Below are 14,666 nucleotides of genomic sequence, written 5' to 3'. Positions count from 1 at the left end.
TTCATTCCCCCCCTGCCTTTTGGGAGCAGCAGCTCTCATCAGTTGATGGAACCTGGAACCTTGACTAAGTTTGTGCCCAGTTTTAACCATGAATCAGTGCAGGTTTTAACTCTGCTCCAGCAGTTACTGGGCTGTGAGTGCTAATGAGCCAGCTGCACCTGGGGAGCAGACAGATCAAATATAGAAAGGTACTAGGACAAGAGGAGGTTCTTCTGCCCCTGTACTCAACGCTGCTCAGGCCACACCTTGAGTCCTGCCCACACCTTGAGTCCTGCGTGCAGTTCAGCTCCTCAATTCAAGAGAGATGTTGAGGTGCTGGAAGGAGTCCAGAGAAGGGCAATGATGCTGGTGAGGGGCCTGGAGCACAGCCCTGTGAGGAGAGGCTGAGGGAGCTGGGGGTGTGCAGCCTGCAGCAGAGGAGGCTCAGGGCAGAGCTCATTGCTGCCTGCAACTCCCTGAAGGGAGGCTGTAGCCAGGTGGGGTTGGGCTCTTCTGCCAGGCAAGCAGAAACAGAAGAAGGGGACACAGTCTAAAGTTGTGGCAGGGGAGGTCTAGGCTGGATGTTAGGAGGAAGTTGTTGCCAGAGAGAGTGATTGGCATTGGAATGGGCTGCCCAGGGAGGTGGTGGAGTTGCTGTGCCTGGAGGTGTTGAAGCCAAGCCTGGCTGAGGCACTTAGTGCCATGGTCTGGTTGATTGGCTAGGGCTGGGTGATAGCTTGGACTGGATGATCTTGGAGGTTTCTTCCAACCTGGTTGATTCTATGATGATTCCTTTACTACCCACAATCTGGAGGGAAGAGAGATAAAAGTGGGAAGATAATATCCACAGGCTGCTGTGCTTGTACACTGACAGAGCCTCTGTGTGTGTGTGTGCCTGAGAAAAGCATTAATGCTTCTGAACCATGGTGGTAAAGCACAGATGCTGCCTGCTTTTCTCTCCATTATATCAAACCCTGATTGGGAAGAGGCTTTTTAAAGCCACAGCCCTCAGTGAACACCAGTCTGTGAAACAGGCTCTCCTCTTTTGAGAGCAAGCAGTGATGTGACAGCCCGGAGATAAATAGCTTGCTGCCATCTGTGTGCTCCCCAGCTCACAACAAAGCACTCCTCTGAGGGAGCCCGGTGCATATGAGAAGCTATTAAGTTAGTAGCTAAATTCCTGGGGACCCAAAGCTCCACAGAGACGTCAACAGATCTGCTTCTGCTGGCAGCATGTCTAGACAAAGGGGGCATTCAGACCAGCACAAGACTGAGGGATTCAGTAAGGAACCAGTAAGAGAAAGCCAAAAATGGTTGCAGAGACAGTGGAGAGGAGCTCCTGGCCTGCATGACCTGTGAAAACCTTTCCTGTGAGATGCCAAAAGATATCTGCATCAAAGTGGGAAAGAGTGAGGAGTTCCCATATCTGCAAAGTGACATTAATCACTCTGTCATCCCTTCAACCAAGGACTCACTTCTGTCCAGCCCAAGGAATTGGAAAAAGAGGAGAAAAGAGTGCATGTGTATGTGAGCCTGGGCAAAACGAGGTGCCCAGACAAGAGAGTTCAACCGTGGCCATGTGCTGCAATGGAGAAAGTGTTCTGATGCAGAAGGGCTCTTGGTTGTCCAGGTTCTTTGCAAGGCTAGCAAAGTTTAAGAAACAAAATGTTATTATAGAGCTGAAAGGACCCTTCTGCTCCATTTCCCAGGTCCTTTGCCATGTTTGATCTGCAAAGCACAGACATGAACAAATGCAAAATATCCTGCAGCCCTGAAAGATGTCCTATTTGCACCTAAACCCAGAAGTCTTTGCAGATACTGCAGCACATGTCATGTAGCCAGAAGGCAAGGGTTGGTGAACACTGTGCCAACATCACCACCCACCTAACGTCTGCAGCCCTGTGGCTCCTCAGGGCAAGTGAGAAAGGCCAGGTCACATCTGCAAAGCAAGTTAACATCAGTGTCAGCACTGCAACAAAGCAAGGAGAGTGGCTGCTTCAATCCAGAGCTCATATTACAACCAGGACAGCCCAGTTCGGGGTGAAACTGGCATCTACAGAGGTTTCAGCCTGCCTAGTGATCAATGAGCTGTGGTTTCATAGCATTGTTTTGGCTGGAAAAGGTCTCTAAGATCATGAAGTCCAACTGTCAACCTAAGACCACCATGACCACTAAACCGTGTCCCAAAGTGCCATGTCCATAGGTTTCTCTAACACCTCCAGGGATGGTGACTCCACCACCTCTCTGGGCAGCCTGTTCCAGTGCCTGACCATTCTTGCAGGAAGTATTTTTTCCTAACATCCAACCTAAACCTTCCTCAGCTGCTCCTCACCAGACCCTTCATCACTTTGGTTGCCTTTCCCCAGACCTGCTCCAGCAACTCAGTTTCTTCCCTCAAGTGAGTTTCTTGTAACCCTCACCACCCAAAGCAGACTCAGGCTGCATCTCATTTCATCAGTGAAGCAATGTCTGGGGAACAACCTCCACTTTCACCACACCACTACCTTCTAACATGGTAAGAAGTGAAACAGATGTGAATCACAGATGAGGTTTTCATCCACCATCCACACACTATCACTGCCCACTGAAACAGCAAGCTTATTGGAAGGTCAGCAGGCAGCACTTCAATTCAAGTAACTAACTTGCCAAAGGAATGAAACCTTCTTGGAAGCTTGCAGTCCCCTAATTCTCAGGACTTTCCTTCAGATAAAATTGATTGCAGACACACAGAGAGCCTCCACATGCCTTAGAGGAAAGCTAGAAGTCATCCAGTCAGTAACGGACATACTGATTCATAACAACAACAACATCCCCAGAAGCCTGGCCCCGAAGGGTACAATTGGCTCAGTTGCTCACTGTCTGTTTCTGGAAGCTGCTTGACAGAGCTGGTTCCATTCTGCTTCAGGGAGACATGAAGTTGTACTAACTGAGAGATGTTCTTTCTGCTCTGTGCTCAGCTGAGCAGGATTTCACTCGTAAGCAAACAAGACACAGGACACGTTCTCTGCTCCACAAAAAGGGATGCTATCAAAGTGTGACAGAGATAAATATAGCATGGCCAACAAGATGATTCATCCAACACATGTGCTTCTCCAGCAGGGCTCCTTTAGCGCCCTGAGCTTGACTCCTCTGCTCTATTTTATAGGGAGGTGAGACACAAAGCAGCATGCTTAGCTCCAACGACCTCGGGAGCTAAACACCTAACACCCAACTCTACTTTCAGAACAACTTGAGTGGAGTTGAAATTTGCTTGCAGAGCAGAATCTACTCCATGAGGCCTTGGCATACAGAGCAGAGGTGTCTTAGGACCTAAAGAATCACAGAATCAACCAGGCTGGAAGAGAGCTCCAAGATCATCCAGGCCAACCCAGCACCCAGCCCTGGCCAGTCAACCAGACCATGGCACTAAGTGCCCCAGCCAGGCTTGGCTTCAACACCTCCAGGGACAGAGACTCCACCACCTCCCTGGGCAGCCCATTCCAATGCCAATCACTCTCTCTGACAACAACTTCCTCCTAACATCCAGCCTAGACCTCCCCTGACACAACTTTAGACTGTGTCCCCTTGTTCTATTGCTGGGTGCCTGGCAGAAGAGCCCAACCCCACCTGGCTACAGCCTCCCTGCAGGCAGCTGCAGACAGCAATGAGCTCTGCCCTGAGCCTCCTCTGCTGCAGGCTGCACACCCCCAGCTCCCTCAGCCTCTCCTCACAGGGCTCTGCTCCAGGCCCCTCACAGCTTTGGCGCCCTCCTGTGGACACCTTCCAGCACTGCAACATCTCTCTTGAATTGAGGAGCCCAGAACTGGACACAGCACTCAAGGGGTGGCCTGAGCAGTGCTGAGCACAGGGGCACAAGAACCTCCCTTGTCCTGCTGGCCACACTGCTCCTGAGCCAGCCCAGGATGCCATTGGTTCTGCTGCCCACCTGGGCACTGCTGCCTCATCTTCAGCTCCTCTCTCCCAGCACCCCCAGCTCCCTCTCTGCCTGGCTGCTCTCAGCCACTCTGTCCCCAGCCTGTAGTGCTGCTTGGGGTTGTTGTGGCCAAAGTGTAGAACCCTGCCCTTGGCCTTGTTAAATTTCATCCCATTGGCCTCTGCCCACCCATCCAGCCTGGCAAGGTCCCTCTGCAGTGCTCTCCTACCCTCCAACAGATTGACACTTGCTCCTAGCTTGGTGTCATCTGCAAACTTACTGATGATGGAGACTGAATATCTCTCCCTGAAGATGTTCAAGGTGAGACTAGATGGGGTTCTGGGCAACCTAATCTAGTTGAGCATGTCCCTGCTCACTGCAAGGGAGCTGGACTGGGTGACTTTAAAAGGTCCTTTCCAACCCAGACCATTCTATGATTCTATGAAGACAACGTCTGAGAAGCAGGAGTGGGGAAAGAGAAGGGGAAAAAAAACTCAGGAAATAAGATTCTATTGAAAAACATCTGAGACTTCAAACTGAAACTTTTTAACCATCCTTTGGAACCATTTGGTTATCACTAACATGGAAAACTTTATCTTCTCTGGTTTTCTTTCTGCTTTTTTTTTCCTTCTTCTTTTTAAGAAGGGAAACAGTGGGCTTGGTTTTGGCTAAGGAACTGACTTGATGGAAAGAGCAAAGGAATAATTTCCTGTCTTCAGCAGTGCTGTCCTCCTGTGACAGGGAGAAGTTGATACATCTGCATTGTGGAAAGAGGAAGAAACCATTTCTTCTTCATTTAGTATCATGATGAGATCAGTGTCAGATTTTGGGCATTGAGGCCAAAATTCTAACTTCAAGTAGCCTCTGACATGGAAGAGGCCTCGAGCTTCCCAGTAACAGCAGTGCAAGGAGAAAGGCAGAATTATTATGTGCCCAGAACCCCAGTCTCTGGCAGGGCAAGACCTGAGGCAGACATAACAAACACGACTGAGCCTTGAGGTACTTCTTCATTTTCACTAAACCAGTAGAGGATGAATGAACCTTTTTGGAAAGACCTCCAAAAATTACCCAGATAACAATAGGCTGCAAAGGAACATGAAAATCCAGCATGCAATGAACAGGCCAGGGAACTGGATTTCAATGAAAGGCATTTTCCTCCTCAGTGTGCAAAGGAACACTTCCTTGGATCTATAAATAGATCCAGCTGATAGTGAGAGGAGGTCATATGCAGCACTGCTGACTGATCACTCACCTATGAGACTTTGGCCACAGCAATTAAGTGGATCCTGAACTACTTGAAGTCCTTGGATACTGAGCTGCAAAAATGTGCTGGACATGAATGCAGTTTTGTGTATGGTTGGGAGCATCAGGGAAAGTGGAAGGGGTTTAAGGAGGACTTGAGTTTCTCAAAAGCTGCATGGCTGAAAAAAGGGAAGAAAATAAACTTGCTCCTCTTGATGCTGCTCTGCTGTGAATTGGTGTCCCCTGCTTAAGCCCCAAGCACTGACCTCAGTTCTACTCTCTTCCCATGCTCTTCTGTGGGGTAGAAAGAACGATCCAAATCTAAAGATGCTGTGAATTGGTGTCCCCTGATTAAGCCCCAAGCACCAACATCAGTTCTACTCTCTCCCCACGCTCTTCTGTGGGGCAGAAAGAACAACCCAAATCTAAAGATGCTGTGAATTGGTGTCCCCTGATTAAGCCCCAAGCACCAACATCAGTTCTACTCTCTTCCCACGCTCTTCTGTGGGGCAGAAAGAACAACCCAAATCTAAAGATGCTGTGAATTGCTGTCCCCTGATTAAGCCCCAAGCACCAACATCAGTTCTACTCTCTCCCCACGCTCTTCTGTGGGGCAGAAAGTGCAACCCAAATCTAAAGATGCTGAGGTTGGTGGTGCCACAGCATTGCTGCAGGGCCAGAAAAGCACACACAGGCTTTCACCATATCATGGTAAAAAAACCCTTGTGATGGTTTGGGTGTTACTCACCCCCCACACTTGTGAAAAATCACCCAGACTAGACTCAGTCGATCTGGAACTGGGAAGAGTGAAGCTATAGTTACAGCTTAGCACAGTGTACAAGCAGATACTTACAACATAGACAGAAATAGACAAGTTTAAAAAGTAATACAGAAACACAACATCGCTCCCAGAAATCAGAGTGCCCAGGAGGGGCTCTCAACCACCCTTCCACCTTCTTCCCATCCCTCCACCTTACCCCAGACTTTGCCTTACATTCAAGGTGAGTTTGGAGGGTCAGCCAGGGGGGTTAGGAAGCAGAAGTCAGGCAGCAAGTTGGGTTAGAGGAGGAAGTGCAGCCCCAAAGACAGAGAGCAAACAACTGTGTTATCTGAGTTTATGTTCTTGTTCTTCACATCTCAGCAAGCCTATGAGTGAAGTAACCATCACCATTGTTTCCTTTTCACAGCCTATCATCTAATTCTTCTCACCAAAACATTCCAGATAGCTTCAAACTAGCACATCCCTCAACTGCAGGAGAATGACCCAGGCCAAGGGAGACGACCTAAGTTCCTCCCAACCAAAACCATTTGTCTGTAGTGCTGAACACACAAAGGCAGCAGCCTTGAATACACAGAACATGAAAAGAAGACCACATGGATAAGATATTTGTTTCCTCAACACATTTCTGTCTTATGACAATGCAGATGAGATTTCTTTCTGTCAGTTAAGACTGAGGAGAGGCCACAGTTATTGAAAAAAACCCACTCTATGAAGTGTTCTCCATCACTGACAAATAACTCATTTTATTAAGTTAATTTGTGTTTGGGTTTTTGGTTGTTTGTTTTTTAGTTTACAATCTGCACCATGAGGCCTTAGCATATAGAACAGAACAGAGGTATCTTAGGACCTATAGAATCAACCAAGTTGGAAGATACCTCCAAGCTCATCCAGTCCAACCTAGCACCCAGCCCTGTCCAATCAACTAGACCATGGTACTAGAAGACCACAGGGATAATCATAGAATCAGTCAGGGTTGGAAGGGACCACAAGGAGCAGCCAGTTTCAACCCCCCTGCCATGCCCAGGGACACCCTACCCTAGAGCAGGCTGCACACAGCCTCAGCCAGCCTGGCCTTAAACACCTCCAGCCATGGGGCCTCAACCACCTGCCTGGGCAACCCATTCCAGCCTCTCACCACTCTCATGCTGAACAACTTCCTCCTCCTTATGGACAGTTTATTCATCTGAGGTCCTTTTCACCTTTCAATGCAGTCTGCTGTTCAAACTAAGGCTCTTCTCCCAAAGATATGGAGGTTTAAGCTTCTAGATCTCTCTGATAACCCTGGTTTATGAGAAGTTTAAAGCATACTGATACTTAACCCTGTGTGGCTCATAAGTGATATGAGGTAATTATGAGTCAGAAGCCATCAGAGATTCTGCAAAAGGCACCAGTTCATTGCATGGTCCATAGCAACTCCTGTTACAGACTGGAATGGAAGAGGATGTAGAGAGGCTTGAGGCCTGCCAAAGCACGCACTGAAATCCTGCCCCATCCTAAACAACAGCCAACACATGGAGCTACTCTTTTCTACCACCATTTATGAGCAGACAGATGGACTGGAAGCAGAATTGTTGACAGACAACAATACTGGGATCACATTAAGAAACAACACAGCACTGCCAGCCTGGATCTGCTTCCTCTAGAAAACAAAAATCATAAATGGAAACTGTACTCCAAGCATTTTGTATACAGCCAAACCAATCCACAAGCTGAGCAGGATGCCCTCAGTCCTACAAATGAAATTCTGCTCCAAACCAAATGCCATCAGGAAAGGCAGACTGGCTGGCTGAGGCCAAGTGTTAAGAAATTGGCTGGAACTGCAAAATTGAGAGCTTTGAAATAAAGAGAACATTAAATGCAGAGCAAGCAAGCACACCACCAAAGCCTCACATTGTTTTGACTCACTGAAGCAGTTGGGTTGTTAGAAGTACACAGAATTCCTCTTATTGCACCCAGGAAGTATGGAAGAAGTTTGCCCTTTGTTCTACAGGGAACAGAGTCACAGAAGATTAAAACCCCACCTCTCTGTTCAGTCAGCTGCAGACTGTCTCCACCAGGACTACAACTCACTAGCAAAGTGCAGAGCTCTACAGACCCAAGGAGGTTACCATCCCAGCCTGCCATAGACAGGTCCAGCAGCTGATGACCTCTGCAGTTTGCAGCCAGGAGTTTCAAGGCAAGCAAACAAAGCATCATGCTGTAAACTGAGTGATTCAGTTGCTGATTCATGGTGGCTCAGCTGTCCAGGAACGGGGTGTGGAGCAGGGTGGACACCTGGGACCTGCAATGTCACCTATGCTATGCCATCCCCACTGGTGAATCAGACTCCTGACACTCCATCATTTCCGTAGCACACTTGGTGTCTTCTGCATATTTCAAGCTGAAGAAGCTGAAAACTGATGTCAGTAGAGACAGGAGAAGTTCCCCCCTATGCTATCATCACAAGAGCATCACTGATTTCAGTATGATACCAGGCTCCCACTAACCTTGGGGAATATGACCTCTTTTATGTGGCAGGGATGAGTCTCTGTAACACAAACCCACCTCAGATGACCAATGCCAAAAGATAGAGCTCTGGTCTGCCTGGTGAGTAGGTAAGTGTGGGTACAAGCTAGTTCACAGTGGTGACCAGTTTCACTGAGAACTGGTAACATATCTGCCCACACTCAGCAGGGAAAGCATAATTTCAGCCCTTAGATCTGGGAGCCTGAATCTGCTTCTGACTCTGCTGGAAGTTCCTCAGGTGGCTTTAGTCAAGCCACTCAGTTTCTCATTACTGCATTCCTCTGCCTGACTATACAAAGAGCTACTGGTGTGAGGTTATTTCCTTTCATTAAGTTCCACTATAGTTTTTCCAAAAGGGGTATCATATTATATTAATGCCAGAAGGGCAGTACCAGCCTTAAACATGAGGCATTCTTGACACAGTTCCTTCTTCAACCTCATCAAAGTAAGACACCTTCTGAATCCAAAAGCTTTTGCTCTTCACAGCCCATACTTGGCCATCTGGCTAAACCTATAACACGCTTCAGAAGAAAGCATCACTCTCTTTTATGATCACAGCAGACAGGGAAGTTACAATTTACAGCAGTGCTAAAGAACAGTACTTAATTCCATTCACCTGGCTCGACCTAAAAACCTCATCACCAAACATCTCTTTCCCATTTAGATGATGCAGTGGGAAAGCTGGTTTAAGGTGAATAGTTCACATACTCTCTCTCTGTCTTTCCATTTGCCAAGGCAGCACAGAGTTGTGACTGGCACTCGAGACACACAGCAGGATGCACTTGGAGTTCCTGTGGCAGAAAGACTCCAGTTAAAAGCCCACCATACCCCAATGTTGAAGATAAAACAGGATGGCCCCACTTTGGCAGTTAAGAAAGCAAATGAAACTCTCTATCCAGACCAGTAATGCCTGTCTCTCACCTGTTTATACCTCAGCTGAACTAGCCAGTAGTTTCTAGACCAGAGCTGGGGCTGAAGTATAAAGGACTTGTGGGTTCAAATCAGCACATCTGGGTCCTTGGGAAATCAAGAACAGTCTAACCAAACTGACTGGAAAGAATGTTTTGCCACAGCAGAAATCTCCTCCTCTTCTACACTGCTTCTGACAGTTTAGGTCAGCCCTTCAGATCCAGCAGCAGTTCCCAAGCTGGACTGAAGATGGACCCGTGGGCTCTGGAATCGATGGGTCAAAGTCTTGGCTTGAAACAAATCTACTCAGCAAGCTGACACATGGAGCACCTCCCTATGGGGACAGGCTGAGAGTCGGGGATGGAGAAAAGAAGGCTCCAGGGAGACCCTGGTGCTGCCTTCCAGTACCTGAAGTGGGCTACAAAAAACCTGGGAGGGGACATTTTACAAAGGCTTATAGTGACAGGACGAGGGACAAATGATTTAAGATGGAAGAGGGGAGACTGAGAATGGAGATGAGGAAGAAATTCTTGACAGTGAGGGTGGGGAGACACTGGAACAGGTTGCCCAGTACGACTGTGGATGCCCCCTCCCTGGAGGTGTTCATGGCCAGATTGGATGGGGCCTTGAGCAGTCTGTTCTAGTTGGGAGTTGCTCCTGCTTATGATGGGAGGGTTGGAATTGGGTATCTTTAAGGTCCCATCCAACTCAGCTCACCGTACATACAAAAGCTATGGTATTAGAATCATAGAATCAGTCAGGGCTGGAAGGGACCACAAGGAGCAGACAGTTCCAACCCCCCTGCCATGCCCAGGGACACCCTACCCTAGAGCAGGCTGCACACAGCCTCAGCCAGCCTGGCCTTAAACACCTCCAGGGATGGGACCTCAACCACCTCCCTGGGCAACCCATTCCAGCCTCTCACCACTCTCATGCTCAACAACTTCCTCCTCACCTCCAGGCTGACTCTCCCCACCTCCAGCTTTGCTCCATTCCCCCCAGTCCTGTCACTTCCTGATAGCCTAAAAAGTCCCTCCCCAGCTTTTTTTGTAGGCCCCCTTCAGATCCTGGAAGACCACAGTAGCTTGGGTTGTTAAAGGATGGTTTTAATCACAGGACCCTGTTTTCTGGTCCTGTTTTCAACAGTGACAAGACACAAGCAGAGTACCTGAGCCCATGGCAGGGGCAGGTGACCTGGGGAACATTCTGCTGTGGGGCGAAGGCGTATTTGAATGCATCCACACCAAAACAGAGTAGGTGGCTCTGAGTCATGCAGTGCTATTCTAAGAGCCACCTAGAAAGAATGAGCTGTATTGTTTCCATAACCCTGCTCATTTTCTAATTAAAGACACAGTCATATTGATTGCCAGCCATTTACCTTCCTCACTGCACTGATTAATTGGGATTTCTATACTACTACTACAGCAGCTATAATAGAGAAGAAACTAGCAATAGATTTTGGCCTCCTCTTTGTAAATTATTCACTGTCCTTGATGCAGCTGCAAAACTTCTGTTGACAAGCTCATCTTCTACACAAGTGTCTATGAGATGCTGTGACTCCAGGCTGTTTAGCGTGGAGAAGAGGAGGCTCAGGGCAGAGCTCATTGCTGGCTACAACTACCTGAAAGGAGGCTGTAGCCAGGTGAGGGTGAGTCTCTTCTGTCAGGCAAGCAGCAACAGAAGGAGGGGACACAGTCTCAAGTTGTGGCAGGGGAGGTCTAGGCTGGATGTTAGGAGGAAGTTCTTCCCAGAGAGAGTGATTGGCATTGGAATGGGCTGCCCAGGGAGGTGGTGGAGTCACCATCCCTGGAGGTGTTCAGGAAAAGCCTGGATGAGGCACTTAGTGCCATGGCCTGGTTGATTGGCTAGGGCTAGGTTGGACCGGATGAGCTTGGAGGTCTCTTCCAACCTGGTTGATTCTACGACTCCATCTCACAACCCCACACCAAGCAGTGGCACTTGGCAGTGCTTGCAGACTACACCTGTATGCTTGCTAACATCTAGGGAAAGATGCTTAAACATGAGCAAGCACAAATCCTGCCTCCTTCACTGAAACACAGCCATCCTGTTCCAACCATCTTCCTGCACTGCCCAACCATCTCCTGAACAGCAGAACAATGCTCAAATGGCTGAAGAAAGGAAGAGATCTTAAGACAAAGGCAAAGCCAGCTTTTCACAGACTGGTAGGGGTCGGAAGTGACCTCTGGAAATCATTGAGTCCAACCTCCCTGCCAGAGCAGCATCAAGTAAAGCAGATAAGGTGGTGAAAGGCTCCAGAGACAGAATCCACCACCACTCTGGGTAGCCTGTTCAAGGGCTCTGCCATCCTCAAAAGGAAGAAGTTTCTTCTCATGGTTAGGTGGAACTTTCTATGTTTATTCCCATTTCCTCTCATCCTGCCACTGGAGAGCACTGCAAAGACCCTGGGCCCATCTTCCTGACACACATCCCTTAGTTGCTCTTCATTTACAAATACTGAATGAACACAAAGGGAAACAAATGCTTTGAACCATCTCTATCTCCAAAGATCAGGGGTTGTCCTCTGACGACTATGCTTGAAATTAAATCCCTGATAGTAGATGCCCTGCTCAGTCCTGGAGCTTTGCTACTGATCTGTCCAAACAGGTGAGAAGGATCCTAACTAATGAACAGAGGTCTGCAATCTGAGCAGGGACACAGTTGCAAAGAACAACGCAGCCACGTCAAGGATGTGCAGGAGTGAAGTCAGCACCACAAGCTTGCCCTTTTCCAACTCATCTGGCTGAGCTTCCACCCCATTTTCTGGGCACAACACTCCAGTTAAAATCACTGTTGCTGACTGACTGCAACCTTGCATAGTAAGTAAAGCTCCTAAATCTTCTGATAAAGACAGGAAGCCTTGGGAGCCAATACCTCTTACACGTCCTCTCTCTGCACAAGACATGTAGAGCTTGATATGTGGGAAAGCTCAGATCCACAGTGCATCCCTGTTAGCAGCAGGGTTCATCATAGTTATCCCCAAACATCATTCATCCATTATACAAATGATCATTTCAGAGGCACTTGAGTTTTAGCCACTTAGCTCTGAAGCACTTCTCTGAGGGTAACATCAATGCACAAGTGGCCTTGCAGTCAAAGGCAGCCAAGAACAATCTCACTGCTGTCGCTCTGCCAGCTCTAGTAGGTGTCTTAATGTCAGACCTTTACAACAGTGTAGCATAAACTGGCAATATGCCCCCCACACAGCTCCTTCCTAGCTTTGCCCTCAAGGAAAACTCATTTTTCAACCACTCCTAGGCACAAAAAACACGTGTCATGTTTTATCACAGAATCATACAATGGTCTGGGTTGGAAAGGACCTCCAAAGCTCATTTAATCCAACCACCTCTGCAGTCTGCAGGGGCATCCTCCACTAGATCAGGTTGCACAGAGCTCTGTCCAGCCTCACCTTGAATAGCTTCAGGGATGGGGCCTTAACTAGCTTCCTGGGCAACCTGTTGCAGTGTTCCACCACCCTCATGGTAAGTAACTTGTTCCTAACATGCAGCCTGAATCTGCTCTTCTCTAGTTTGAAACCATTGCCCCTTGTCCTGTTACCACAGACCTCTCCATCCTTCTTCTAGCCCCCTTCAGGTACTGGAAGGCTTCTCTAAGGTCTCCCTGGAGCCTTCAGCCTGGAGAACAACCCCAGCTCCCTCAGCTTGTCATTGTACAGAGGTGCTCCAACCCCCTGATCATTTTCATGGTCTCCTGCAAACCCTCTTCATCAGCTCCATGTCCTTCCTATAATTGAGGGCTCCCGAGCTGGACGCAGTAGTGCAGGTGAGGTCTCACCAGAGTAAAGTGGCAGCATTTTGAGTTCACATTCTTTCACAGCCAGCTCTTCAGCACTGAGCTGTGCCTGTCACTTCTGACACGGTGTGACAGCAGCTCACTGCTCACAGAACAGGTACCATGACTCACTGCATCCCCAAGGACTGTTTAGATAGCTTCTACAACTGAGGCACAGGTAACAACACACCATGCCATCCTCAGCACCCTCAGCAGAACAAAACCATAGAGGACATGAACCTGCAGGGATTCACTAAACAAAACCATAAAGAACATGAATCTGCAGGGATTCACTAAACAAAACCACAGAGAACATGAACCTGCAGGGATTCACTAAACAAAACCATAAAGAACATGAACCTGCAGGGATTCACTAAACAAACCCACAGAGAACATGAACCTGCAGGGATTCACTAAACAAAACCATAAAGAACATGAACCTGCAGGGATTCACTAAACCATACAAAATGGCATTTTTCCTAGTGTGTGGCACTGCTGTGAGCTTAATCCCCAATAAACCAGGACTTTCTTACCACTTCTACAGCACATAAACAGCATCCACAGCAGCTTGTTTCAGCCCTGCCTGTTTAAAGGAGCAATATTCACACAGCTAATTCAAAATCAGAACTGGCCCTTTACCTATCAGTTCTCTCCAGCACAGCTCACCAGCTGTCTTGAGCATACTCAGCAATAATTTTCAGCTGAGGAGCAGCTTCTCTCTAAGACATCTCATTAGGAAACTGTAAGATAAGCCTGAGGAACCCATAGCTCAAGCACCCCTCTTGACTTTCAGAACCAAGAGACACAGACCCAGCCCTGCCTGCCTAGACCCCCCATTCCCCACAGACACAGTCACCTGAGCCCACCACAGATGTAATCTCACTGAAATCAAGCCCTCAACAGTCCTGGCTTAGAAGAGTAGCTGCCTGCTGGGGTACAGAAGACTTCTTTGTTTGTGGCTCTTTAGATTTTCCAGGCCATTCTCTGCCTCCGCTCTGCTAAGGGGAACTCCACAGAAGTTCTCCTCACTCCTCAGTGCTATATTTAGCCTCACCCACAGCAGCCAGGGAGGCTCTGCTTGTTGTTACGGCTGCCTTAGTTCAATCTGGCCTAAGCACAACAGAGCGGAGGTTGTGATGAGCAACACATTGGTCCTGGGTCATTTAACAGCTGTTATTATTCTGCCCCCAGCCTTCCCCCACCTCACTTAGCATAGTGGCCTGAAGTTTTACCACAGTCGTACACAGCAGATGCCCAGCAAAGCATTCAGGTGACAGGCAGCCCTGTCCTGCCTGCACACCCATTTTATGTAGCTCTACAACCACAACCTAGCAAATCAGTGCTTTTTCACTCTTCCAACACACACCAAAAAACCTCCCAAAAACCCAAACAAAACAAAACAACCCAACAACAAGAAAAAAACAACCCAAACCCAGCCATGAACTGAAACAGGCTTAGAGAAAAATGGGGAGAAAACCATCATGTCCACAGCAAAATCATGCTGTGCAGCTTTAGGACTCTGTTCTA

The 14,666-nt window shown here is 48.2% G+C and overlaps 1 protein-coding gene across 3 annotated transcripts in view; it reads right to left on the bottom strand.

Annotated features, from left to right (window-relative positions):
- The window catches only part of RASGEF1B (RasGEF domain family member 1B), a 49,508-nt gene that overhangs the window by 17,418 nt on the left and 17,424 nt on the right, over positions 1-14,666 (bottom strand). The gene's annotated exons all lie outside the window — the stretch shown is intronic.

The sequence above is a fragment of the Pogoniulus pusillus genome, chromosome 10 (assembly GCF_015220805.1).
Source record: "Pogoniulus pusillus isolate bPogPus1 chromosome 10, bPogPus1.pri, whole genome shotgun sequence".
NCBI classification, from domain to species: Eukaryota; Metazoa; Chordata; class Aves; order Piciformes; family Lybiidae; genus Pogoniulus; species Pogoniulus pusillus.
The sequence above is the reverse complement of the archived record's forward strand: the minus strand, read 5'-3'. Positions and strand labels throughout refer to the sequence as shown.